Below are 27,843 nucleotides of genomic sequence, written 5' to 3'. Positions count from 1 at the left end.
GGGCTCTATCTCTCTTTGCCACAAAGCCAGTGTACTACAACTAATCAAAGCCACAGCCAGACAACCAACCCTCAATCATATTCTAAAATCCTCTCCAATTAAAATATTCCCATGAAACTCTATCAGACAATAAGTGATCACTTACCAATCTGCACCATCAAGTGCAAAAGCAACAGCCCGAAAATACTTCAATAAAGCCTGGTAAAAAAACTTGCTGCTTTTCATGAAGACACTTTTATTACTACAATACATCTCCTTAATTGTAAGTCATTAAAAACTCTTCCCATATATGATATTGTCTCTGAGTTCAAAGAAATCTTCCTTGGTGATCTAAACACATAAGCCCCCCTCAGAATAAAAATAGTCAAAGCCAACCCTACCCCATTCCTTAGCATCTAAAGAACTCATAAAAAAGAGACAAAACATGGGAAGGTCTGATAAAAAACAAAAACACCTCCTGCTTTACTAGCATAGAGACAACTAAGAAACCTAATAAAACAACTTATCATCAAAATTAAAAATATACTACTCAAGCAATCAAAACATACATGCTAATATTCCAAAACTTTTCTGGGCATCAGTTAATGAACTGGTAAATCCAGGACAAGCTACACAACCAATATCAAACACACAGAAATAAAATGACATCATAGTCGACCATTCCAAATACCCAGATTATACAGACAGTAAACTCATTAACCATCCAGGTGGATAATCAAGCTATTGAGTTCCCTACTCAATCAAATAACCTTTTTCAACATTTGTCCTTCCAACCTGTTCACACAAATACCATCAAAAATACCTTAATATATTAAAGCCTACTACAACTGCCCCTGGCAATTTACATGGCAAAGCTCTTGCAATAGCAGGTGAGGCTTCCTCATATCCAGTTTCAATTTTGAAAAATTGATCCATATCTGGAAATAAATCATAATGGAAAGAAATCATTCATTATTTTACTGCACAAGGGCGGAATCATTACAGAACCTTCAAACTGTGGACCAGCTGCCATTGTATTTCTACTTTCAAAAATATTAGACAAATGATTCATAAGTAAACTAGCTCCTATCTTCAACTCAATACAAGTTCTGTCTTCAACACAGCACAACTATTGCTTTACTGAGTTTTGTTAATACTGTCAAAACCATACAAATACCAGAAGCCTAGTCTCCACCATCTTCCGAGACTTGTCAAAAGCTTTTGATACTGTCTCCCATCAGAAACTCTTACATAAACTGTCATCCTTAAGCTTCCCCATCTCCTCACTGTAATGTTTCCATAATTTCCTCTCATACAAAGCACAGAGATTTTTTACAATGATTACCATTTGGTCCTGTAGAAGTAAATCAGAATCAATGCTCACAACAAACCTACTCCTAGTAGATAACAACTTAAGTACCTTTCCCTATAAAGTATAACTCGAGCAGCTTACATAAATGGTCTTAGTCTTGGTTTTGTCAAATCTGAGTCAAAGTTGTCTACTCCCCATCAGCCTGAGGATGGCATCCAAATTTCTTTTAAGTATATGAAAATAGCTGTCCCAAGAAGTGGGGGGACAAATATCTGCATAATGGTAACATTAAAAGCATCTCTTCTGAATGACATCTCTGAGAGGAAGCTCATAAGCTATAAACAAATGAATAATAAGACATCAGATATGGAGCCATGTGGGACTTCACACAAAGGAGGCTGTCAAATGGAAAGATTAGTCCCACACACAATATTTTATGTCCATCCAGAGAGGTATGAGGCAAATAATTTTGGAAATACTTCTCAAATGATTTGATTTTGCTGCTTATTTTTGCACTATTCCTTCACAGTGGTAAGAAGGGCATTCTGTATGGCTCATCTCATAAGTAAGGTCATTGCCTCCAAAAAAAAAAAGAAGTTATAACCTCCCTGTACTCTTCTAGCATCAGGCCAGTAACTGAATATAATGCCCCTTTTGGTATGTACCTTTCCAAGCACCTGCAGCAATGGAAGGGACCACAAAGGTTCTTCACAAGGAAAATTCAAGGTCTTCAGCATCTCTCCTATGTGGATCATCTGAAATCACTGTAACTTTATTCTATTTCATGCAGGCTCCTCAGAGGCAATCCCTACCTTGCATACAAGGCAATCTCTGACCCAGTTTTATGGAAATGCTGCATCTCTGTAAGTCATATTTTACATGGGTTACTCACTGTAAGGACCTTAACCTGTTATGTGACATTAACAGAACATGCTAGAGGGATTGACTTGTCTCCCAGAGGTGACCACGCCTTTGGAACTGACTCCCACTTCATGTCAAACAGAGCACCTCACTGGCCCTCTTCAAGCACAATCTGGATGATTGGATGGGTAACTGTAAATTCACCCTGGGGGTTCCACCAGTGTCCATCTTGGACAGGGGCAATGGGTGCTGACTGTGGAAATAAGGGTAGAACTTGGCTAGGCTTGTAAAGTTCCTAGGGCCATTAGCCTAGTAACTTCTTATGATGATATGATTTATGATATTGTAACTACAGCTTTAATAACTATTCCAAAGGATATTGACAAGTGTAATGATTATTTGGGTGGTTGAGTGGTAATGGCTTACAATTTAATTCTGATAAATGTGGTGACATGTTATTTTGAAAAGAATGAGTATTTGGGTGGTTGAGTGGTAATGGCTTACAAATTAATTCTGATAAATGTGGTGACATGTTATTTTGAAAAGCTTAACCTTGGTCTAATTAGCTATTGGTATTGTAAAACAATACAATAAATGAATATAAAGATGTGGCAGTAATAATAAGTAAAAATGTAAGATGAAGACAACAGGCACAGGTTACAAAATCTAAGGCTATAGAAGTTTCAGGACTTACATTCAACAGCTTAATTTCATGTGATCCTACCATAAGTTTAAAGCTATTGTCCCAGTCCCCTTCAATAAACACACCACACCAAATGACGTTTGACAACCTTTAATGAAATTCCATGAACATAACTTTATTGAATAATATTTCAGTTTATTGATCACAGCAGGAACATCCATATAACCCCTTACTAGGGCAGCATAACCTCGCTCACCCTAATCAAATAAGCAGCATCCTCACCTCCACCCTTTCATTTACTTATCAAGCAGTGTACTTACCTCTGCTCACTTACTTTTACTTATCAAGCAGCATTGCATCGTTCACTTTCATTCTCCAGCTCATTGAATTAAACATCCAATGCCAGAGGTAGAACAGAAGAGGGATAAACCTGCCCATCTTCTCTGCCAACCAGCCTGACACAGGCTGTTTCCTTTCATTCACTTCAAAACCTTCAGCAAACCCTCCAAATCAAACCTAAGTGCACATTAAAGAAGTCCCACCAAAATCATTCAGGTGTACTCCATCCTCTCTGAACCAAACTGAATTCCTGTCATCAACATCCCATGCCCTATCATATAAATACCCAAAGCAGACAGTTGTCTAACTAGCCTAAATTTAACAAACCCAGGAGCCCTCACCAAAGCCAAAATAATCGTGGTACTACCCCCGACCACGCAATACTCATACCTGGATATAACCTCTTTAAAATAAACAAATCCTCACTTATCCTAACTACCCACTGTAACTTCAGAATTATTCCCAAATTGCTACCTGCCAAATGTACCACAAGGACTCTAAGGAGCTCAGTGCCACCCAAAACAATGCCAACCCAATTGCATGCCATCCATCTTAACTGCAGCCCGTTTTTGCTGCCCAGTGGATATAAGAATAACCAAAATGAGATTTCCTTTCCTAGAAAATAATTTAATACTAAGCCAGTCACTGTACCCAATTATCTAATATAAGACAAGAAAGCATTTGGTGACCAAGAACCCACACTCTTAATTACTTCAATTAATCTGCCTTCCCTCACTAACTCCAATACCCTTCCAATGCACAAAGCGTGAATGGAAAACCTCTCACCCAGAAAACCAACACTGAAAACTCTCCTCCTCATATATACAAACTGATTACACATCATCACCTTGCCCCCTACTGATCAAACAACATAATGAGTACTCAAAACATGAGACCAAAGCAACCTCTTAGCCCAGCCCACTGGACACAGCTAATCATTCCTGTCCTTTCCCAATACTCTCTGCTTGCCTTTCCCCAACTGATCGATTTTAGATCTACACAACCAACTACACATGGAAGCAAAAAACACTGAAACAACCCCCAAAATAATGACCAAAACAACTCTGACATCCTAAGAGCTCCATAATACATCCATAAAGAGAATGTCACCCATAAAGTATAGTCAAACAAATTTCCATTTACCAACTCTAATCTCTACAACAAAACCTTCAAAACCTGTCTTGTCAAATGGTCATCATCTGCCAGTCTGCACCCTATCAACCCTACCCCAGTCCTTCAAGATATGAACCACAGTCCAAGATTTAATAAAGTCATGTAACCCTGCCATGCATGCACCTACACTAATCACCGCTATGTCCACCATGATCGACTGAACTGCCTTACCTTGTCCCAACCCTGAATCAAATATTTCATCCATGATCTTTCTCACCAAACTCCTTCCTCCTCTTGCAGCTGCAACATAAATTTACCAGAATCTGGCAATGCCCTACCATATGCCTTCCCATCCAGCTAATGTACCACCTGCTGCCAAATCCAATGGAGAGAAGTGCTAAACCTCTCAAAGTATTACAAGCCACCAAGCATCCTATCGGCATAGCCTTGTCAAAGTAAAACTTAAACCCAACTACCATGACCAACCACTGCTACTGTTCCTCCCAAACTGATAGTAAATGAAAAACAGATTCAGTATCTACCTACACCAACAATGGGTCCATGAACTTCTAAATTACCTGCACTGCATCATCCAAAGACACATAACTTACTTTTGTGTCATCTCCCAAAATAAAATCATTCACAGAATTCCCCTCAGGATAAGACAAATGGTGAATCAAATGAAAATCCCTGCCACCTTCTTAGGAAGCAAACCCAATGGAAAAATCTTAAAGTTGTTAAAGAGAGGAATATCAAACGAACCCAACAACCTACCCACACACCATTCCTACTTCACCATCCCTTTCTTCCCCCACAAGTAAAGCAGATTCCTAGAAAGTGACTCCTCCCCTCCCACCTTTGATTTAATGTATTTATTTCTTTTATTTATTTTACATTTGTTTACCGGGATAGTCTTTCTGGGTGCAAGTCCGTTTTCAGCAGAGGTCCGTGGAGAAAAGCTCCAGAGGTATACATAGACATATGTATTGACATTTAAATCACAAGTACATGTAAAAATAGATTTACATAGCATTTGTATCACTAGAACAAGTAAAAATAAAATATATGCTGACATAATGTCATAAGCACAGTTTACTGATTATTTTTTTACATAGCAAGTGTTTTGTAGATAGTTAGATTCTTACAACAGAGTGAGAACTTCTCATATTATCTACAAATGAAATCTTAGATAGATAGATAGATAGATAGATAGATAGACAGACAGACAGACAGACAGACAGACAGACAGATAGATAGATAGATAGATAGATAATTTTTGTTGATGTTAGATACTGCTAAAAGGTTTAGCTCTGTTAGTTCTGTTAGTGTAAATGAGAGAGAGGAGAAGAGAAGATATGAAGTTAAAGAGAACCCTGGTATAACGGTAGGGGTTCTCAGATGGTGACTGTTCCCAGGAGGAAAAACATGCAGGGGAGGCTGGGTGCCATTAGCCTGGGCCAGTGCAGAAGCAGGTGCACTTGCTATAGTGGTGGTTTTTTAGATGTCTTTTGAATTGGGTTGGGTTAGTAATGTTTAGAATATGTTGGGGAACTGTGTTCCAGTTTTTGGACATGTAATGGGAGTAGAGGGTGTCCCTAGCTTTGTTGTTGCTTTTGGAAACTTGGAGGAGTGTTTTATGTGTGGATCGGCATTGTCGAGTGTTAATACATGGTTGAAGTATTTGCTGTAAGGCTGGGATTCTGTTTGGCTGGTACACTAAGTGGTGGGTGACAATGGGTTGGGTGTAGGCTAAATGTTGGGGGAGGTCTAACCATGTTAATTGTTGTACTGAGGCGCTGTGGTGGGACATGTGAGGGGAGTTTGTGGCAAACTTGGCTATTTTATTGTAGCAGGACTCAAGTTTGGTAAGGTCGGTTTTGTTAAGGTTGGTGAGGATGGGAGAGGAGTAGAGTAGAGTGGATAGGAGATGAGTTTTGGCAATGTCTAGTCTAGATTGGTTAGTAAGGAATGGCTTAATGCAGTAGAAAGAGTTTAGTTTGATGTGTGTTTTTTTAAGAGATTGAGATAGGTGTAGGTCAAATTTCAGTTTATCATTGTTTGTAACAACTAATAGTTTGGTTTGTGACGTGGTGGTTATGGTTGTGTTATTGGAGAAATGTATGTGGAAAGAGGTTGGGGGGGGGTTGGTCGATTTGGTGGAGAGAAACAGCATCAGCTTGGTCTTGTTTGGGTTGAGTATAAGGTTAGCTTTATCTAACTGAATTTTCTTGGTGAGAAACCTTTGTGGTCTCCCCAGCTGCTCCACGTTTCTGGTGAGGTACATGCAAAAGGCAGCATTGTACTCTATTAGTGATCTGATGAAGGTCAAGTACAGAGAAATGATAACATCATTAGTCTTGGATGTGATGGCCTTACTTATGAGATGTGCAACATAGAAGGCTTTCCTTACCATTGTGGACACACAGTGATCAAAATTTAGATTGCTATCAACCTGTGTTCCCAAATCTTGTGCCACTGGATTTCAGCTTAGGGGGTGCTGTCAATATTGTAATCTGCAGGATAATAATGCATTTTTTGCATATAGCTTTAGTCCGTGGCTTTGGTACCAATAATTTGTCTGTGTTAGCCTCTTTTGTGAAATGTTAACTCAATGATTGCACCCAATTAACAATCATTAGCAAAACTGGTAACCAGAGGCCATCTACTTGGGAGAGTTTATCAATGATACCTGAGTGCGGGATTGTGACAAAAGCCTTGGCCAAGTCAAGATAGGCAGTATATACTGTTTTGCCTTCATGCAGGGCTTTGGTGACATTCTTGAACAACTCCACCATGTGTGATATGCACAATCTACCTTAATGAAGCCAAACTAGGTCAGGTCAAGAATATGATATTCACCTCAGTCCTTGTTGATAAGGTCTATGATAATTATTTCCATGGCCTTGCAGATAAGGCTGGTTAGGCTTATGGGTCTATAGTTTCCAGGGTCAGTTGACAGACCCCCTTTGTGCAAGGGGATTACTGTGCTAGAACAAAGCCAGTGCTCAAGCTGAGGTTAATGAGAGTGCCAAGTGCTTCTGCTAGGTTTTGTTTTAGATTGTTTAGTAAGCAGCCTGGGATGTTATCTGTTCGCATAGTGGTCTTGTTTTTGGCCTTGGAGAGCATGGACTTGACATGCTCTTTGGAGATACTAGGTAGATGACTGGTGTCAGATATACTTTGGGGTATGGCTGGTGGGGATGAAAGGGTGAAGTTTGTACCAAATCTGTCAGCTAGCAGGTTGGCAATTTCCTCAGGTTCAGTATGATGGTACCATCCACTATAAGGTTGGCACATAGTTGGGCATTCCTTTTTTGATTTTTGATGTAGCTAAAGAATGTCTTATTATTATCCTTAGCTATGGATGCTAATTTAGCTTCACAACTAACTTTAGAGGACTTTATAAGAGATCTTATTTGTTTGTTCAAGCTGTGGACGGTATTCCTTTACTGATAAGTTCTCTCTTGCTTTTAGACATCAGTTTTTCTTATGTTATGTAACCTATTTATACTTGAGGTCCACCAGGGTGGCCTGTTTTTTTGCAGGTCCTGGTTTTGACCTGATCAGGTACAACTGAGTCTATAGAGTTATTTAGGTGTTTATACAGGGCATTTGTGTACTCCTCTGCATAGTAGTTTTTGTTGACTGTGTTTGCTGGGGGGGGGGTTTGAGAATTTTTATACCATCACATAGTAGGCTGTAGTTTAATTTGGACATATTTTTCAGTTTATTGTTTCTGTGGGGGTGTCTGGTCTGATCATTCCAGGTTTATGGTCTGACATTACCAGGGAGGGCAACACACAGGGGGTAGTGCAGTGACCTCCCTATGTTGGTGAGTTATAAGTGTAGGACATTTGAGTCTCTTGGTTGTTCCAGGGCGTTTATATTGACAAAGTCCAGGAACATCAGGGCAAGCATGTTTGTGCTCATTTATATTTCCCAGTCAATGGAAGGATAGTTGAAATCTCCCATTACCAAGGTGTTTGGCTGCATAGTGTGTGACTGTAGTAAGTCCAGGTAGGCAGTGTGCGTCTCTTGGTTCATGATGGGGAATCTGTAGCTAGCAAGGGTGTGGTAGAGTATTTTACCTATAGTTAGCTGGACCTGTAGTAGCTCATGAGAGTCATACTCTTTAACCACTCTCGAGGTGTATTTGGTTTTAATGAAGATGGATACACCTCCACCTTTGGTTCTTTCACACTTGTATTGTGGCCTGAACATGTGGAAGACATTATAGCCTTGCACATCCAGGGTGCTCTATGTGGCCTTGTACCATTTCCAAGGTGAGGAGTGCTTCCATGGAGTATAGTTTCCTGTTTTGCCTCCTAGCATTAAGCAGCATAACCTTAAGTTTGTCTCGAGTCAATTTTTTACGTCAGAAAATTTGTTGTTTTGACATAGCCTAAAAAAGGCAGTGTGGGGGTGGCAAGTGCCTTTGCCAGTATTCAAAAGCCTAGAGGAGACAGGTGAAGACCATCTCTGGCAAAGCAAAGTGGTCTATCAACCATGTCTTCCCAGATAGACAGATACTGGATCCCCTTGGACTGACACCAGAAGCTAAGCCAATTGTTGAAGTCAATCATTTTTTGTCTATATTGTGGCATCATCTTGGGTGAATGTAGAATGCTGCTTAAGGCTAGAGACATACCTGCCTGGGAGACATAATCTGAGAGTTCAGTCATGTCTCTTTATATATAGTCCAGAGAGGTATGTCTCAAGTCATTCACTCTAACATATACTATAACAGAGTCATAACGGTAATTGTTTTTGAGTGACTTGAGTGCATGCATGATTTGAAGGACCCCCAACACCTGACAGGCAGTTGTCCAGCCTGCTGAGGGGGGCATCTGCGTGTCTCACTATGAAGTCGGCTATGACCAGGATGCTTGGTTTTGAGATGTTGTGCCTTATAGGCTTATTTGCTGATACACAGGTGTACGTGTTGTTATGTGTAATGGATTCAATTTGTTTTGCAGTGTATGCAAGTGGTTTGCACTTGGAAAGTCTCTGATCTTTTGGTAGGCTTCTGTTGAGTATCTTCACATATATGGGTTTATGTGTTGTGACCTTGTTTTGTGTGAGAGGTGATGTGTGTGTGCTGACACCTGGTGTGATGTCCTGTTTGTTGTTACGTGAGAGAATTGATTCCATATTCATAATGTAATTACATCTCTCACATATTGTATTTCATTTAGGAGTAAGTGGTTGTCAGTATACATCAGGCAATTGCCACATTGCCTCAGGATGCCCATGTTAATCAGGCTGGTCGGAGAAATGGTTGAAAACTGACCATCCATTATGACAGGTTTTTACCTTAACTAATATTAGGGAGTGGGCTAGTTTGATCAGATTTTGCTCTAGGATTAACAGAGGCATTTTTTCTGTTGAAGGCTATGGCTGAAAAACTATGGCAACACTTCTCAGTGTGCAACTGAGCTTCCCAGAATGCAGCAGGGAAGCTTGAGAGGTTTCACTGACTAGGAAAAAATTGTCTTTCAGGGCATCACCGAACCCTGTTGCAAAGTGTGCAGCTACAAACACGAGACTTAAATACAGGTGAAATTAAACACTTTTAAGCTAAACTACCAACAGAAAAGCAAACAATGAGTTTTCCTCCAGTAATCTCCAACTCATATGGGGTTCAGACTAGACACTTCTTCCACAAGGGTGCAGGCAGGGCCTTCCTAATGTAAGAAGGTGGCAATAGTGCTCAAGTTTAACAATACAGTCTAGATTCAGTCAGACAAGGATCTCCCTGGATGTTGATCCTAGACAACCTCCTAAATCATCCCTTCCCATTATAATCTGTCATTCTTTGACAGTAAGTGATTGTGCCGTTTTTGTTTTGGCTTTGTGGATGACATCACTCAGGAGGAAAAAAACAAATAGGTTGGAGCTGATCGGCAGTCTTTCAGTGGGTATATCTCAGCTCAGCCATACTAATCAGTAAGTTATAATATCAAGCTAAGCAATGTCCATGCAAAACAATTCCACATTTGGAAATGAATGCAATTAAAGTCAAGGAATGGGAGCTATATAAAGCTTGTGTAAAATTATATTAACCTCAGCCTTACAGACATCATGGCATAACAGCACCATGTGTGACCATTACCTTCTTCAAGGTGCATTTACTGACAATTTCAAATTGTTTACATATAAGGTATTTGTGAAGTAGAGTGAATTTAACTTTAATTAGTAAGAGGCAGTATTTGTGGAGATTGTGCAGTGCCCCTCTTCTCATGCATTTCATTGTTTAACAAGCAAAATCTGAATGCCCACATTTGAAACACAGATATCAAGCAACATTTCCTGCTCATCTCCAAATAATGTGTTTCAGTCAATATTTTCATCAAATTCTCCAGAGCTGAATATTACTTAGAGAACCAAATCTTTATAATTGGCTTTAATCCTTAGCTAAGTAGTTGATGTTGTTCTAAGGGCATCCAGTATGTGTTGGTCTAGGATGAGATGGTAGATATGGCTTTCTGTTTCACCAGGGATGGCTTATACTTCTCATACCAAGACTTCTGAATACTGACTAAAGGCTTTTCTGTCCAGCAGTGCTATTTTAGGCAAAGTTTCCCTGTTTGACATCCTTATGTAGCCAACTCAAGCCCAAATTCAGACAACATTATGGTGGCATTGTTCAATGCAAGGAGTCTAAACAGAAATATGCTGGAACTTGGGGTTCTCCAGCAACTCATATCTGTGTAGTTACTAATACATATTTTCAATGCAATAGCAGCATTCCGTATATACCAAGGTTTAGTGCCTAAAATGCCTTCAGACCCTTGAATAGCTGTGGTGGAATATCTGTACTTGTCAAAAAAAATTGCCTCATATCAAATTACCCACAACCCATATTTGAAGCTCATGGAGATCTAAAGCACCCTTAATAAATTCAACTATTATTTCCTTGATAACAGCAGATCCCTATGATTGTCCCCCCAGAGATTATAGAAATTACTTTAATAAAGTCAAGGGGTCAAATTTCAAACCAAATACCTTCTGGTTAGGAGACTTCAGTTACCCAAGCACTGACTGGCACACTGACCAATGCATGCTAGGAAACTGTAAGAATACCCATTAAAAGCTCTAATATCTTTGACTTGGTCTTTATCAACCTAGCCATTACCCGACACAGCACATATCTCCTCATCGTTGGTTATATCTGACAACAAATCACTTAGTTTCTCTTGGTTTCACTTGGTTTAATGGTACCATCCCACCACTAAATGAAACCATCTTTAGGGACTTCTGCAGGGCAAATCTACTTCAATGTGTAGAAGACCAGTGCAGCATTCCCAACCATCTCCCACAATTGGACACATCTGAAGGAGCTGCCACATTCACCCCAATTTTTAGCCGCATTTTTACCAGCATCTAAACAGCTGCATAGAAATGTGAGCAATTTGGAAGAAAGATATCCATATAGTTACAATATTAGTAGGAGTAAAGGAGCAAAAGAGCTAACAAAAGAATGTACAACTTAAATATGCTACAAATACATGTAATACCATAGCAGCTGGGTACAGTGCAGGTGCTGAGAAGAGCATTCTTGTCTAGCATCAAAGACTGAAGCAATACTGATTTCATGAACTTTAATTATGCCCTGACCTAGGAATGGGGTCCATTTCCATCAAAGTTTGTAAAAAAAATCTAAGCTTTTTTAGAAAATGAACAAAGGAAAGTTTATTTTGGTCAGCCATATATATAATGCTAAATTCAGCAATAAACCTGTCTGATGGAATGTCTGTATTAGTAAACTGTATAACATAGAAAGGAAAATATTGAAAAATTGTAAGAAATCCTCATTCCCTGAACTTAAAATCACAATGAATCATGCCCACAAGGAATAATGCTTAGCAATGTACTGAACCCATCCATAATGATATCACACATTCCAGTCCAAAGGTATAGCCAATATATAATTAGATAAATTCTCCACCTACCTACATTGTTGTGTCCACTATCCCAAGAATTTTAGTTTCTCCAGTAATCACCTTGGAGCAATTCTCAGAATCCCTGTTAAAGGCTAAAAATAATGTTTCTGTGGGACCAGATAACATACTAGGCTGTATTCTCATCAGCATCAAGTATGTACTATCCGATCTTCTTAAACTGCTCAACCTCAGCCTATCCACAGGGTTTCTACTTGATGCCTGGGGAATAGCCACTGTAACTTCTCTACACAAGGGTGGCTCCTGTACAAACACAGGTAATTAAAGCCTCATCAACCTCACCAGTCTTATTTGCAAAGGTACAGAACATATCACAACCAAACTCATTTATTCAGATATAGGCATCTTAAATTAGCTAGATCTCACTCAGTTTTGTTTTGTGAAGGACAGGCCCTGTCTCCTAAACCTAGTAAACTTCTCTGAAAAGTTTTCAGAGGCTGTGAACATTAGTCCCTCAATCCACCCTGCTTATCTTCACCTGGCCAAGGCTTTTGACACTATCCCCCATTCCGCTATTATTGAAATGTTAGGCAAACTTCATTTTATTAACATAGACTGGGCCATGCAAGAGCCCTTTTCAGTGGAAACCCAAGGGAAAAAGCTTCAAAAAGATGAAAAAGATCAAGTGGAATAAAAATCAATTTGAATAAAAATATTGTGACACAATAAAGCAATACAACATTAGTTACAACATTCAGTGAAGTAAATGTCTTGTAAAATGTGAACCAGCATATAAATATGCTTTGAGAATGGGAGATATTACCAAACATATAGAAACAAGAGGTTATTCAAATATGTTGGAGTAAGATTGAAAGAAGATTAGTAGAGGAAAAAGGAGTGAGATAGCTTGGTGAGAAGTAGGGTATGGATTTCTAGTGTTAATATAATTGAAATCCCTAAGTTTTCTGTTGGATTGCAAACTGTCTCTCCAACAGATCCCAAGTAGTGAAAGTTGTTGGTACTGCCTCTGAACATAAAATTGTAACTAGTGAGATACCACAGAGATCAGTGCTGGGCCTTCTCCTGTTTGGCATATATTTTTCAGACTTATAAATCAAGATCACTAAAGTGTGCCTAATCAAGTTTGCTGATGACTGCAAGCTAGGCAATGTTATACACTCACCCACTTAACACTAAAAGGCTCCAAAGAGGGCCGGAATATACACATACCTGATGAACTGAAAAAGGTCTTGAGATAATGGCAAAGAAGTGCAGTTTTGTGTCATCTGGCAAAAAAGTTGTTCCTACCTCATATGTTATAACTGGTACTTTTCTTCAACATATACAGTCATAAGAGACATGGGTACTTATGTAGACAACTCTCTCTTTATTGATCATCATTTTTCCACTATAGTCAAGAAATGCTACAGTTTGGCCCAGTTAATTTCCAAGAGAATATCTTCAAGATCCAAAGAAGTTATTTTACCATTGGTACTCTTCCGAGGGGGAAGGCATGCCTGAAGGCAAGTAAAGGCTAGGACTGTGGTGGTGAGGGTCAGAACTTTGAATGCTGGCAGTATGACTGTTATAGGGAGAAAGCTAGCTCATATGATGGACAGAAGGAAGGTTGGTATATTGTGTGTGCAAGAGACTAGATGGAAGGGGAGCAAGACTAGGTGTATCGGAGGCAGGTTCAAATTGTTTTATCATGGTGTGGATGAGAGGAGAAATGGAGTAAGGGTTATCCTGAAGGAACAGTATGCTAAGAGTGTTTTGGAAGTGAAAAGAGTGTTGGATAGAGTGATGTTTATGAAGCAGGAAATTGATGGTGTAATGATGAATGTTGTTAGTGCATATGCTCCACAAGTTGGGTGTGCAATGGATGAGAAAGAAATATTTTGGAATGAGTTGGATGAAGTGGTGATGACTGTACCCAAGGGTGAGAGAGTGGTGATTGGAGCAGATTTCAATGGGCATGTTGGTGAAGGGAACAGGGGGGATGAGGAAGTGATGGGTAGGTATGGTGTTAAGCAAAGGAATGCAAAAGGTCAGATCATAGTGGATTTTGCAAAAAGATGGACATGGCTGTGGTGAATATGTATTTTAACAAGAGGGAGGAGCATAGGGTGACATACAAGAGTGGAGGAAGATGCGCACAGGTGGATTATATCTTATGTAGAAGGGCCAGTCTGAAGGAGACTGTAAAGTGGCGGCAGGGGAAAGTGTAGTTAGGCAGCATAGGATGGTGGTTTGTAGGATGACACTGGTGATCAAGAAGAGGAGGAGTGTGAGGGAAGCACCAAGGATCAAATGGTGGAAATTGACAAAGGGTAATTGTGAGGTGGAGTTCAGGGAAGGGTTAAGACAGGCACTGGGTGGCAGTGAAGAGTTACTGAATAGATGGGTAATTACAACAGAGCTAGTAAGGGAGATGGCTAGAAAGGTGCAACATCTGGAAAGAGGAAGGAGGACAAGGAGACCTGGTGGTGGAATGAGGAAGCACAGGAGAGTATACAGAGAAAGAGGTGGGCGAAGAAGAAGTGGGATTGTCAGAGAGATGAAGAAAGTAGACATGAGTATAAGGAGATGAGGTGCATGGCAAAGTGAGAGGTGGCAAAGGCTAGAGATAAGGCATATAAAGAGTTGTATGAAAGTTTGGACACTAAGGAGGGAGAAAAGGACCTGTACCAACTGGCTAGACAGAAGGACAAAACTAGTAAAAATGTGCAGCAGGTAAGGTTGATAAAGGATAATGAGTGAATCATACTCACAAGTGAGGAGAGTGTGTTGAGCAGATGGAAAGAGTACTTTGAGGGGTTGATGAATGAGAGAGAGAGAAGGCTGGATGATGTGGGGATAGTGAATCATGAAGTGCAGTGGATTAGCAAGGAGGAAGTAAGGATAGATATGAAGAGGATGAAGAATGGAAAAGCTGTTGGTCCAGATGACATACCTGTGAAAGCATGGAGGTGTTTAGGTGAAATGGCAGTGGAGTTTTTAACTAGATTGTTTAATGAAGTCTTGGAAAGTGAGAGGATGCCTGAGGAATGCAGAAAAAGTGTTTTGCTACCAATTTTTAAGACTAAGAGTGATGTGCAGAGCTATAGTAACTACAGTGGGATTAAACTGATCAGTCACAGCATGAAAGTATGGGAAAGAGTAGTGGAAGCTAGGTTGAGAAGTGATGATTAGTGATCAGCAGTATGGTTTCATGCCAGGAAAGAGCACTACAGATGCGATGTTTGCTCTGAGAGTGTTGATGGAGAAGTACAGAGAAGGTCAGAAGGAGTTGCATTGTGTCTTTGTGGACTTAGAGAAAGCAGATGACAGGGTGCCTAGAGAACAGTTGTTGTATTGTAGGAGGAAGTCAGGAGTGTCAGAAAAGTATGTAAGAGTGGTACAGAATATGTATGAAGGTAGTGTGACAGTAGTGAGGTCTGCAGTGGGAGTGACGAATACGTTTAAGGTGGAGGTGGGATTACATCAAGGATCAGCTCTGAGCCTTTTCTTATTTGCAATGGTGATGGACAGGTTGACAGACGAGATGAGACAGGAGTCCTCTTGGACTATGATGTTTGTAGATGACATTGTGATCTGTAGTGAGAGTAGGGAACAGGTGGAGGAGACCCTGGAGATGTGGAGATATGCTCTAGAGAGAAGAGGAATGAAGGTCAGCAGGACTAAGACAGAGTATATGTGTGAGAATGAGAGGGAGGATAGAGGAATGGTGATGATGCAGGGAGTAGAGCTGGCAAAGGTGGATGAGTTTAAATACTTGGGATCAACAGTTCATAGTAATGATGAGTGTGGAAGAGAGGTGAAGAAGAGAGTACATGCAGAGTGGAGTGGGTGGAGAAGAATATCAGGAGTGATTTGTGATAGACGAGTACCAGGAAGAGTGAAAGGGAAGGTCTGCAAGAGGGTAGTGAGGCCAGCTATGTTACATGGGTTGGAGACAGTGGCATTGACAAAAAGGCAGGAGTCAGAGCTGGACGTGGCAGAGTTAAAGATGTTAAGATTTGCACTGGGTGTGATGAGGGTGGACAGGATTAGGAATAAGTATATTATGGAGACAAATCCAGAGAGGCAAGATTACATTGGTTTGGACATTTGCTGAGGAGGGATGCAGAGTATATTGGGAAAAAGATGCACAGGATAAAGCTGACAGGTAAAAGGAAAAGAGGAAGGCCTAAGATAACATTTATGGATGTGGTGAGAGAGGAAATGCAGGTGGTTGGTGTGACAGAGCAAGATGCAGAGGACAGTTAGAAATGGAAACAGATGATCCGCTATAGCGACCCCTAATGGGAGCAGCAGAAAGAAGAAGAAGACTCTTCCATTATCTGACCCACTATTGAATATAAAGCCCCATTTTTTATGCACAAATATTTTATTTTTATTTTACATTTGTTGACCAGGTTAGTCCAACTGAGCTAGTAGCCCTTTTTCAGAGGAGGCCCAGGGAGAAAAGCTCCATGGAGTTACAATTTAAAATACAGTACATTGCAAGAAGATATAATCAATAGCTCTTAACACATATCAAAATATATACAAAGCATTAAATTAGTTGCAATAATAAACAAGGATACAAAACAATGAAGTTATACAATAGGTGATAAAAGAAATTCAAGACAATAAGAGTAAGTAGAGTCAAGATAAAGATAGGCAGTGAAGTTACTGAATTAGCAGGTAAGCCATGAGGGAGGTGAGTGCACCGACAGGACCAGAGTCCTTTCAGGTACTCATTGGTAGATGTTTTGGACTGGTTGGGCTGTTTAATACACCTAATTGCTAATGGTAATTTGTTCTAGGAGCTTGAAGGATTAAAGCTGTAGAGGTTGTGTCCAGTTTTTGTTTTTGGGATGTAGACTTGTAATAGGTCCAGATCTGAGCTGCGGAGAAGCCTATTTGGAGTGTATAGGGAGTTAATGGAAGAGAGATTGGGAAAAAAGGATGGCCGATATAGGATGGAATGAATAATCTGAAGTTGACTGAGAAGGAGCTGATGGAGAAGTTCTAGCCAATTAAGTTGTTTAAGGGAGAGACAGTGGTGGGTGGCCATGGTGGTGCAGCGGTTAGCATTGCCACCTCACAGCAAGAGGTTCTCTGGTTCGATCCTCAGCTGGGGTGCCTTCTGTGCAGAGTCTGCATGTCCTCCCTGTGGTCGCATGGGTTTCTTCTGGGTGCTCCGGTTTCCTCCCACATCCCAAAGACATGCTGTAGGTGGATTGGACACTCTAAATTGGCCCAAGGTGTGAGTGTGTGCATGTGTGTGCCTTCTGTGGAAGGTTGGGCACCAGGCTGGCAACTCAACACCGTAAAACTCCACTGCCAATCATGAGCAGACAGGTGATCCACTGTGGTGACCCCTAACTGGGAAAAGCCAAAAGAAGAAGAAGAAGGGAGAGACAGTGGTGGGAATTATATGTTTGGTGTCCTGCAAATCTAGCCACCTTATTGTAGGTTGAATCTGACTTAGCTAAGAGGGATGAATTAAAATTAGTTAGGATTTGAGAGCCATATAAAAGGCTAGATAGGAAGCAGGCTTGAGAGAGGGTCACTTTAGCTTTAGTAATGAGGAATTTTTTTTCCTGTACAGGAGGCCAAGTTTTTGATGTGTCTTTCTTATGCAATTGTTTACATGCAAGTCAAATTTAGGATGGTCGTCTATTCTGACACCAAGGAGTTTTGTGCTAGTTTCAACATCAATATAACTGTTGTTTAGAGATAGAATGGAGGATGTCTGTTTTAGATGCATGAGATTTTGGGGAAGAAAAAATAAAAGCTTAGTTTTCTTAGGGTTTAGAATGATCTGGTTGCTAGACATCCAGGTTTCTAGTGAGTTGAAGAAAGTCTGGGTAGCAGTGAGAAGGTCAGATGGAGTATCAGCAGTAGTGATAACTGTAGAGTCATCTGCATATTGTACTAGGGATGATAGAGGACAAGAAGTATAGAGATGATTTGTAAAGATATTGAAGAGCAATGGGCCGAGAATGGATCCCTGGGGGATGCCCATTTTGACTGGGACTGGTGGGGAGAGGGCTGACTGCCACTTTACTGATTGAAGTCAGTCAGTAAGGTAGCTAGTAACCAGGCAACAGTATAAGTAGAGAAGTTAAGGTCAGTCAGTTTATTAAGAAGAGGGTGAGGTACCATCTCAAATGCTTTTGATAGGTCCAGAAATAGGCAGGATACTAGTTTTTTTCTGATCACTTGCCTATGAGATGGCATTAATGAAGGATAGGAGGGCAGTGGTGGTGCTGTGGTTAGGGTGGAAGCCATGTTGTGTGGGTGTGAGCAAGTTTTCATGTAGTAGGTGTTGCATGACTTGTTTATGGATGCATTTTTCAAGCACTTTGGAAAGGGGAAATTATAGCAATAAGTCTGAAAATAGAGATTTCAGAAGAGTTACCTCCTTTGTGAATAGGTAGAGTTTAAAATTGTTTCCAAATAGTAGGAACCTTAGATTCGGTGATAGAACAGTTTATCAATATAGATATATGGATGGCAAGAGAGTTTGCAGCAACCTGGAAGAAATAAGGAGGGATATTATCAGTAGATGCAGAAAAAGGTTTACGTTTGGAGAGTAGAGATTTAATATAGTTGGTAGATATGGGATGTGGGGAGAAAGTGGTGGAAGTCTTTAGGGTAGGGGATGAGTAGAGTTGGTTGAGGGGGAATAGAGTGTATCATCTATGAGAAGGATTCAATTAAGTAAGAGTTGAAAATGTAATACTTCAACTATCCTACGAGATTAGCAAAACTCTCCACGTACTCTGTAGTCACCTGACTGCTGTAAGATGACCTCTGTCTCACTTTGTGAGCTATGAAAGATTCACTCCTATTTAACCTCCTGTTTCTTCTCAATATCAGAAGCTCTACAAACACCTGTAGTAGGGGCCTCCATTTAAATCAACAAATAAGGTAATCTAAGAAACTAATGCTAAAAGTAACCTAGTCACACAACTATCACGGAGATTCCCTCTACTCCCATAAAACAGCCAAAGATTGGAACACCCTTCCTCAACAGATAACTAAAAACCCCAACCTATCCACATTTAAGAGTAACCTGAACGACTATTTAAATGATAATTGATTATGCCCCTGTATTGCTCCCAACTAATATTCTTCCTATTTTTTCCCACTCATCTTCCACATAATAGCCCAAACAGTGCTCATACCACATAGGGTTATCCCACTACCTGTCTTTTCTTTATTAATATTTGTTCCTTCAGATGACCTAACTTGTAAAACTACATGACCAATTTTGGTCTTTCAGAAGTGACTCACCTTGTAAAGCTACATGACTTATGTACCTCATAAATATTGTAAAAAAAAAAAAAGTATTCCTGTATGCCTGAAACATGCATGTTTATATTGTATTTCTGTTTTTATATGTTTCTATAATATTTTTGTTAAGCTCAGTTACATATTGTTAGCGATGTACTACTTAAACTAAGTTTACTGCTTGTACCTTAATAATGTTCTTTTTGTTGTGGATCTTTTCTCCCTGGGTCTCCACCGAATTTTTTTTTAACCCAGTCAGACACTACCCAGTTAACAAATGTAAATAAATAAATAAAAAATAAATAAAAATAAATAACAGTCGCTGGAGGGATAGTTTCCTATCTCAATGTATTCCCAACCTAGGGAATAAGTTACCATTACAGGTCAAACAAAGTACTACATTGTCTGCCAGAGACTAATAACACCTTTGCTTCCTGAGATCTTTTAAGCCAGGAAACCACTTGCTTCCTGAGAGCTTTTTTCAAAAGTTTGTTTGTGTCTTTTGGCTTTTCTCGGTTAGGGGTCGCCACAGCGGAACTCTGGTCCGCTAATGCTTGGTAGTTGATTTTTACGTGCCGAGTTACCAGCCCTGACGCACAACATTCATGCATGTCTCCATGCAGAAGATGCTCTAGCTGAGAATCGAACCGGACAGCGTCTTACTGTGAGGCGACAATGCTACCGCAGCACCACCACCGCGGGTCCTCCTCTGAAAACACATTTCATTAGATTTATATCAATCAGTTAAAAAATAAATGAAAATTTTAGCCAAGGTAGAATTTCCAGTGAGTGACTCCTCAAACCTCTTGTATTAGAGCCACATGGGATATATGCAAATGACTCTTATGAACATCAAGTGTTTCAGCTATATGGCGATTCTGAATGCCCATGACTTTTTTCTTTTTAAGTCATTTAATGGACAAATTTAAGCCAATAAAGCCAAACCCTACAAGCTGTGGACATGCATGTTTTGGCCTTGTTAAGGCCTCATCAGCACAGCACAAGTGGACTGGTTGACTAAGCCTTAGAAACATGGGGCTGTTATACCTAGCTGATATGCATTACCATTAGGGTGCCTGCAAAATATACCAACTAACAAACTAAAACAATGAGTGAAAAGGTCACACAGAAAAAACAATCGGTAAAAACGAAAAGAAAATTTTAGCCGAGCTAGAATTTCCACTGAGTGACCTCTCATGTCCACGAGTTAATGACTTAAAAAGAAAAAAGTCATAGGCATTCAGAATCCCCATATAGCTGAAACACCTGATGTTCATAAGGGTCATTTGCATATATCCCATGTGCCTGTAATACAAGAGGTTTGATGGGTCACTCAGTGGAAATTCTAGCTTGGCTAGAATTTTCTTTTAGTTTTTACTGATTGTTTTTTCTGTGTGACCTTTTCACTCATTGTTTTAGTTTGTTAGATTTATAATATCTGATAAATGCTGTGAGTAGCATGTAAAATATGATATCTCTTTGGTAGATAATGGGCTATACACTGATATTAGTATCAAGTTTGTAGATATCGATTTTATTGTGCAGATTTATGAAAGAAAAGCTGTATTTTGTTTGCCAAAAATACTAGTGCTATGATCAAACAAAAAGATATATTTCTGCAATTTTGCAAGGTCAATCTAAGATATCAGGGAGGGATTTGTTCACTTGTTCAAGAGCTTTTAAGTTACGTATGACATGAGGGAGAGCACACTGCTGTTTTGCAATATTGCCACATCTATGAAAATTATGCATATAATAATTTCACAATTACTAAATCGATGACTTTTGTCAATGGAGATGTCGCAAGGAATTATGAGAACCCTCATCAAGAAGCAGCATAAAGATGACAGTGTATAGCTGCCAGTATCTTTGATTTTTATTACTGACAGATATAAACGGAAGTACTGTACCGAGAGTTAAAGAAATAAAGGGATAATGACATATATCCTATATACCAGGTTTGAATCCATCAATCCTAACTTTTAAAATGTGACTCATTTAACAAGACCAAATATCATAATTCTTAAAAGAAGTACCTTTTGCCTAATTAAAATTAATAAATACAAAATTAAATGAAATGTTTTCCCCAAATATACTTTCTAGCTCTGTCTCTTATTATTTGCACATAAATATTTACACAATATTGGGCAATTACAATACTTCTATTACTACCTGCACTAACTTTAAAATCACCTTCCATACCTGTTACGGATACACTACTAGAGGCACATTAACACTTTTAGCTCTATAGTCTTTATTAACATTTTAAAATTTGTTAACAACTTATGCTGAAAATTATAAATTCTGCTAACAAAATGCTTTCCCCAGCATCTTAACAATGCCTTGCTACACATATTTTCATTGAAATCAGACTGATGTACATTGCAACAGACAAAACGCCATACTGTAAAGTTATATGCTGGTTACAATTGTATATAGGATGATACAGATATTAATATTATCTCACATTATACTGTAATATCATGGAAAACTGTATAATCAGCCAGCTATGTACAGAATGCAACTCAGTTTTAAAGCCCAGCTGTGTATACAGCCTACCTCATCTTGTAATGATTTTGTTTTAGGCCTGAAAAGAGTCCCAGGACCAGCACACTTTCATACCTTTCTTACAACTGAAGGGTCCCAGGACCAGCACACTTTCATGCCTTTGTTACAACTGAAGGATCCCAGGACCAGCACACTTTCATACCTTTGTTACAAATGAAGGGTCCCAGGACCAGCACACTTTCATACCTTTGTACAACTGAAAGGTCCCAGGATCAGCACACTTTGATACCTTTGTACAACTGAAGGGTCCCAGGAAGGACCAGCACACTTTCATACCTTTGTTACAACTGAAGGGTCCCAGAAGCAGCACACTTTCATACCTTTGTTCAACTGAAGGGTCCCAGGCCCAGCACAATTTCATACCTTTGTACAACTGAAGGGTCACAGGATCAGCAGACTTTCATACCTTTGTTACAACTGAAGGGTCCCAGGACCAGCACACTTTCATACATTTGTTACGACTGAAGGGTCCCAGGAGCAGCACACTTTCATACCTTTGTTCAACTGAAGGATCCCAGGACCAGCACACTTTCATACCTTTGTTACAACTAAGGGTCCCAGGACCAGCACACTTTCATACCTTTGTTACGACTGAAGGGGCCCAGGACCAGCACACTTTCATACCTTTGTTACGAATGAAAGGACCCAGGACCAGCACACTTTCATACCTTTGTTATGACTGAAGGGTCCCAGAACCATCACACTTTCATACCTTTGTACAACTGAAGGGTCCCAGGACCAGCACACTTTCATACCTTTGTTACGACTGAAGGGTCCCAGGACTAGCACACTTTCATACCTTTGTTACGAATGAAAGGACCCAGGACCAGCACACTTTCATACCTTTGTTATGACTGAAGGGTCCCAGAACCATCACACTTTCATACCTTTGTACAACTGAAGGGTCCCAGGACCAGCACACTTTCATACCTTTGTTACGACTGAAGGGTCCCAGGACTAGCACACTTTCATACCTTTGTTACGACTGAAGGGTCCCAGGACCAGCGCACTTTCATACCTTTGTTACGACTGAAGGGACCCAGGGCCAGCACACTTTCATGCCTTTTTTACAACTGAAGGGTCCCAGGACCAGCACACTTTCATACCTTTGTACAACTCAAGGGTCCCAGGACCAGCACACTTTTATACCTTTGTACAACTGAAGGGTCCCAGGACCAACACACTTTTATACCTTTGTACAACTGAAGGATCCCAGGACCAGCACACTTTCATACCTTTGTTACGACTGAAGGGTCCCAGGACCAGCATACTTTCATACCTTTGTTCAACTGAAGGGTCCCAGGACCAGCACACTTTCATACCTTTGTAGAACTGTAGGGTCCCAGGACCAGCACACTTTCATACCTTTTTTACAACTGAAGGGTCCCAGGACCAGCACACTTTCATACCTTTGTACAACTGAAGGGTCCCAGGACCAGCACACTTTTATACCTTTGTACAACTGAAGGGTCCCAGGACCAACACACTTTTATACCTTTGTACAACTGAAGGGTCCCAGGACCAGCACACTTTCATACCTTTGTAATGACTGAAGGGTCCCAGGACCAGCACACTTTCATACCTTTGTTCAACTGAAGGGTCCCAGGACCAGCACACTTTCATACCTTTGTAGAACTGAAGGGTCCCAGGACCAGCACACTTTCATACCTTTGTACAACTGAAGGGTCCCAGGACCAGCACACTTTCATACCTTTGTTACGACTGAAGGGTCCCAAGGACCAGCACACTTTCATACCTTTGATCCGACTGAAGGGTCCCAGGACCAGCACACTTTCATACCTTTGTACAACTGAAGGGTCCCAGGACCAGCACACTTTCATACCTTTGTACAACTGAAGGGTCCCAGGACCAGCACACTTTCATACCTTTGTACAACTGAAGGGTCCCAGGACCAGCACACTTTCATACCTTTGTAAAATTGAAGGGTCCCAGGACCAGCACACTTTCATACCTTTGTTATGACTGAAGGGTCCCAGGACCAGTACACTTTCATACCTTTCTTACGACTGAAGGATCTTAGTATTCGTCTTGATCTGACTGCTGATTTTCATGTCCCAGACTGTAGCCCAAACCACAAACATGTACACGTATATATGTATATAGAAAGATAAATAGAAATCCAACTTCCATAAAACAATATAATGAAATAATGGCAAGCTTGCATTTCATTAAACATCCATGAAACCTTCCTAGTAGCTTGGCTTGAAGTCTTGCAGGGAATAACATCTGTACCAACTATTAGAAAATTTAACCAGCACTAATAGCATTGATGGATAAAGCCTTGATCACAGCCCAGGTGACCAGGATTAAATTAGTGGCTTGAACACTTGAAGGTAGAGGCAGAGAGGATGGATATCCTCATCATGTGTGTGGTGTGTGCATTTGGATGGGCACCCCATCATAATTGATCCCCAGAGGAAGCCAGGGACTCATGGGGGTGCAGTGGGTTGTTGTACTGTAAGCAGGCAGGGCCTCAGGCTGAGCTGCACACTGAGGCATGGACAAGATACCACAGAGTCCATTATATGCCAGCCCCTGGGGATAGAACTAGTGTGCACAAGGGGTAGAGAATTAGGAAAGAACATTCCCTGGCACTAGTGTGATATTATCACTGTCACCTCAATCTCTTCACTGGTCCCAAACATGGGTCTGATGTAGCCTATAGGTGGCTAAGGTTGGCTTGGTAGTCCCAGTGGATGAAAAATGAACTTGGTAGCAGCTGACACTCAACTGTAGGCAGTCTAAAAGAGTGCAAAAATAATCAATTAACATCATTAAATGACCTACCAAACAAAGCAGAAGATCAGTAATAGCTAAAAACAGTCATTCAAAGTAAATGCTACCAACTAACCCTTTTGTTAATAACATTTATTTTCAGTGCCTGTCTTTAGATTTTATTGATTTTGTGATTTGAATGGTAAGTAATTTAATGATTTAATGATGTTAATTGATTCACTTTTTCTTTCCTTAATTTTTTTAAGTGTTGATATGGATTTTATTCCATGGAAGGCTTCATGCCAGGGTACCAGGAATGTTTTATGGATTTTTAATAGAATACTTGCTTGCCATTTTGTTCTTTCACCACTTTTATCTCAAACCATCTTTCAGATATTTAACTATTAAAGTTTGATTACCTTCTCCATTATAGGCTTGTAGAATTCAGGTACTATAGTGTAAATACAACACAAGGTCAGTATGTTCTCATGCAGTTGCGCAAAGGACATGATAGATTTTCACTGATTACCTTTTGTGATTTATGGGTCATTCACATATGAACAAACTCTTTAAACCCTTATTTCTCAGACATATATTCCCATTAATTCCTTACATGTTTATCTTTCAATGAATCTGTTCCTTTCCATCTTCTCCTTAGTTACCTTATCCTTCTGATACCTATTTAAAAGTGTACTCCATTCATAATAAACCTCATTTTTGTTATAGTCAGCGTCTGCCTCAGTGATTCACCTATATGACCTCATATTATACTTTCCCTATTTGTTGCATCTTCTATTTCATTTCCTTCTTTACATCCTCTTAACTTAATACTTTTGACTAATCCTACCAGACATTTGACAGTTGATTTTTCTCTTCTTCGTCCACTCCACACTAAACCCAAAAAACTAAAAAGCACTAATACCCATGCCCTTGGAGCATGCCTGTCATATATTGCTTTCGATTCCTGTATACAATATTCATAAAGTTCCTTGACCTTCAAACATTCCCAGAAGAAATGTACCTTACCTGATTTGTTCTACCCATGATGCCATCTGCACTGCTCTACCTATGATCCCAGCAGTCTCCTCTGAATACCTTCTGTGCCCTAGTAAGAGGGTCTATATCAATGCAGTGAAAAATCAGTTCAGCGAACGGCATTTTCAGTGCACTTACATGGAACATGCCATTCTTTGAACTGTTCATACTGAGATTTCTGCACAATGAGGATCAGGAAATCTGCCCTTTCCTACTGTAGTGTGATCTTGTAGTTGGTATATATAATTATTGGGGGTTCGCCCTGCACATGAGCGGAATTCAATGAATTGACGGTTCAGTGTAGTGGTATAGTCCCCTGCTAATGCTGGTTGGGATGTAAATCACTGATTCCAGGCCACGTGACCTGCCCTGACACTCCCCATTCTCATTACCATCTCCCTCCAGTCTTCTGCAACAATCTACCATCTGTTTGATATTTTTCACTAACCAGGATTTTGTATCTTTCTCACATTTGTACTCCTCAACTGTTTGTGATTATTCTACTTCCTCCCCAAACCCAGTTTGTTATCATGTAAGTGCCCTATTACCCCTTCAAATAATAGCCAACCTTTAATTGCTGTTTGTTATTGCTCAAATTTTAACCACACTGATTAGAGTAGGATACATTTTCTTCTAAATCCCTACCATGTATAAAAAGACTGATTCAAAGTTATGGATTCCTTTCCATACAACGTTAATCCCTCTTTTTCTGGGTCCTCCAACTAATTGCTTTACTTTCCACTCTCAAGTCTGGATTGCCCCACGCTATGCTGTTTATAAGACTTACCACCTCTAGATCCCCTCCACCTGAAAAATTATCATAGCAAACCCTTCCTCATGTATTTCCATAATGTTAGCACTTTCATTGTCCTGCCTGCTCTATTGTCATTCTTCCTGCACTATTGTTCAACCAGGCACCATTGCATCATTTGCAGTGGTGTCTCCTGCTAACTAAATAGCATTTCTCCCTGGGCCTCCGCTGAAAAATGGCTTTGTTCCAAGTCGGACCTTCCCGGTAAACAAATGTTAAAAAAAAAAAAAAAAAAAAAAATTGTAGTGGTGTTTCCAGTTATTTATTTATTTTATTTATTCATTCATTCATATTTTTATTTATCTGACTTTGTTTACCAGGAATGGCACTCAGCTCAATGGACCAGTCTTAGTCTTAGGCCAGACGTACGCATTTCCAATAATACAGTATAATACATCGAAGACAACCAAGCTGAAGTGAAGGGTAGTATGTGTGAGCTAAGGGAAGTGTTAAAGTAATAGTGTACTTGCATATGGTTATTATGTGCGATTAATATATTTCACACAGAGGTGAATGATGACGTTATGTTATGTGTCTTGTAAGCATATTACACCTCAAAGAATTTACATCAAAAATATCTGCCCCCTTCATCCCACACTATCAATGTTACTGGTCCTTTTTTGCATGTGGTGATTGAGGTATAGAGGTAAATAGACTGATAAGGATAGTGTTATGTTTGTCCATCTGGAAGGGGTAAGAAAAAAGAAACTGCTGGGCATGGTCTGGTAAATGGAATAATGGCATTCTGTAGCATTACATACTAACAAGTACTATACTGGGACCACACTGTATGTCCATTTCTCCAGGGCAAAAAAGAGTAGAAACAATCTCTAAATGTGGCTCAAGAATGTGACCTCATCTTGTGGGTAGCCTTAAAATGGGCTACAAACTGTGCTTCTGGTGGTAGGCCCATTTGATTGGTAATATTCTAACAACTGAAATTACTGGAAGTGGTGATTAGATGGTTAAACATTAGGTTGGAAGTAATGACATGAATCACTACATGAGAGAATGTGTTTTTTGAGTAACACATCCTGAACAATAGAAGGTATTTGGAAATATTAAATAAACAAAAAGCACTCTGCCTAAAAGGTTTGTGGTATAAATTTGTGACTGCTGTCTCTATGGATGTTTGTACTGCCATACTAATGTATACCGTAATTCATACCTGTGCCTGACATATGTGATGTGCTTTTTCAACTGCAGTTGCAAGTATTTTGAATTCATCCAATCTCTGTACTGCAAAGCCAGTGTGTGT

Source organism: Protopterus annectens, chromosome 1.part1 (genome assembly GCF_019279795.1).
Source record: "Protopterus annectens isolate FY-2018-M chromosome 1.part1, PAN1.0, whole genome shotgun sequence".
In the NCBI taxonomy this organism is placed as follows: domain Eukaryota; kingdom Metazoa; phylum Chordata; order Ceratodontiformes; family Protopteridae; genus Protopterus; species Protopterus annectens.
The sequence above is the reverse complement of the archived record's forward strand: the minus strand, read 5'-3'. Positions refer to the sequence as shown.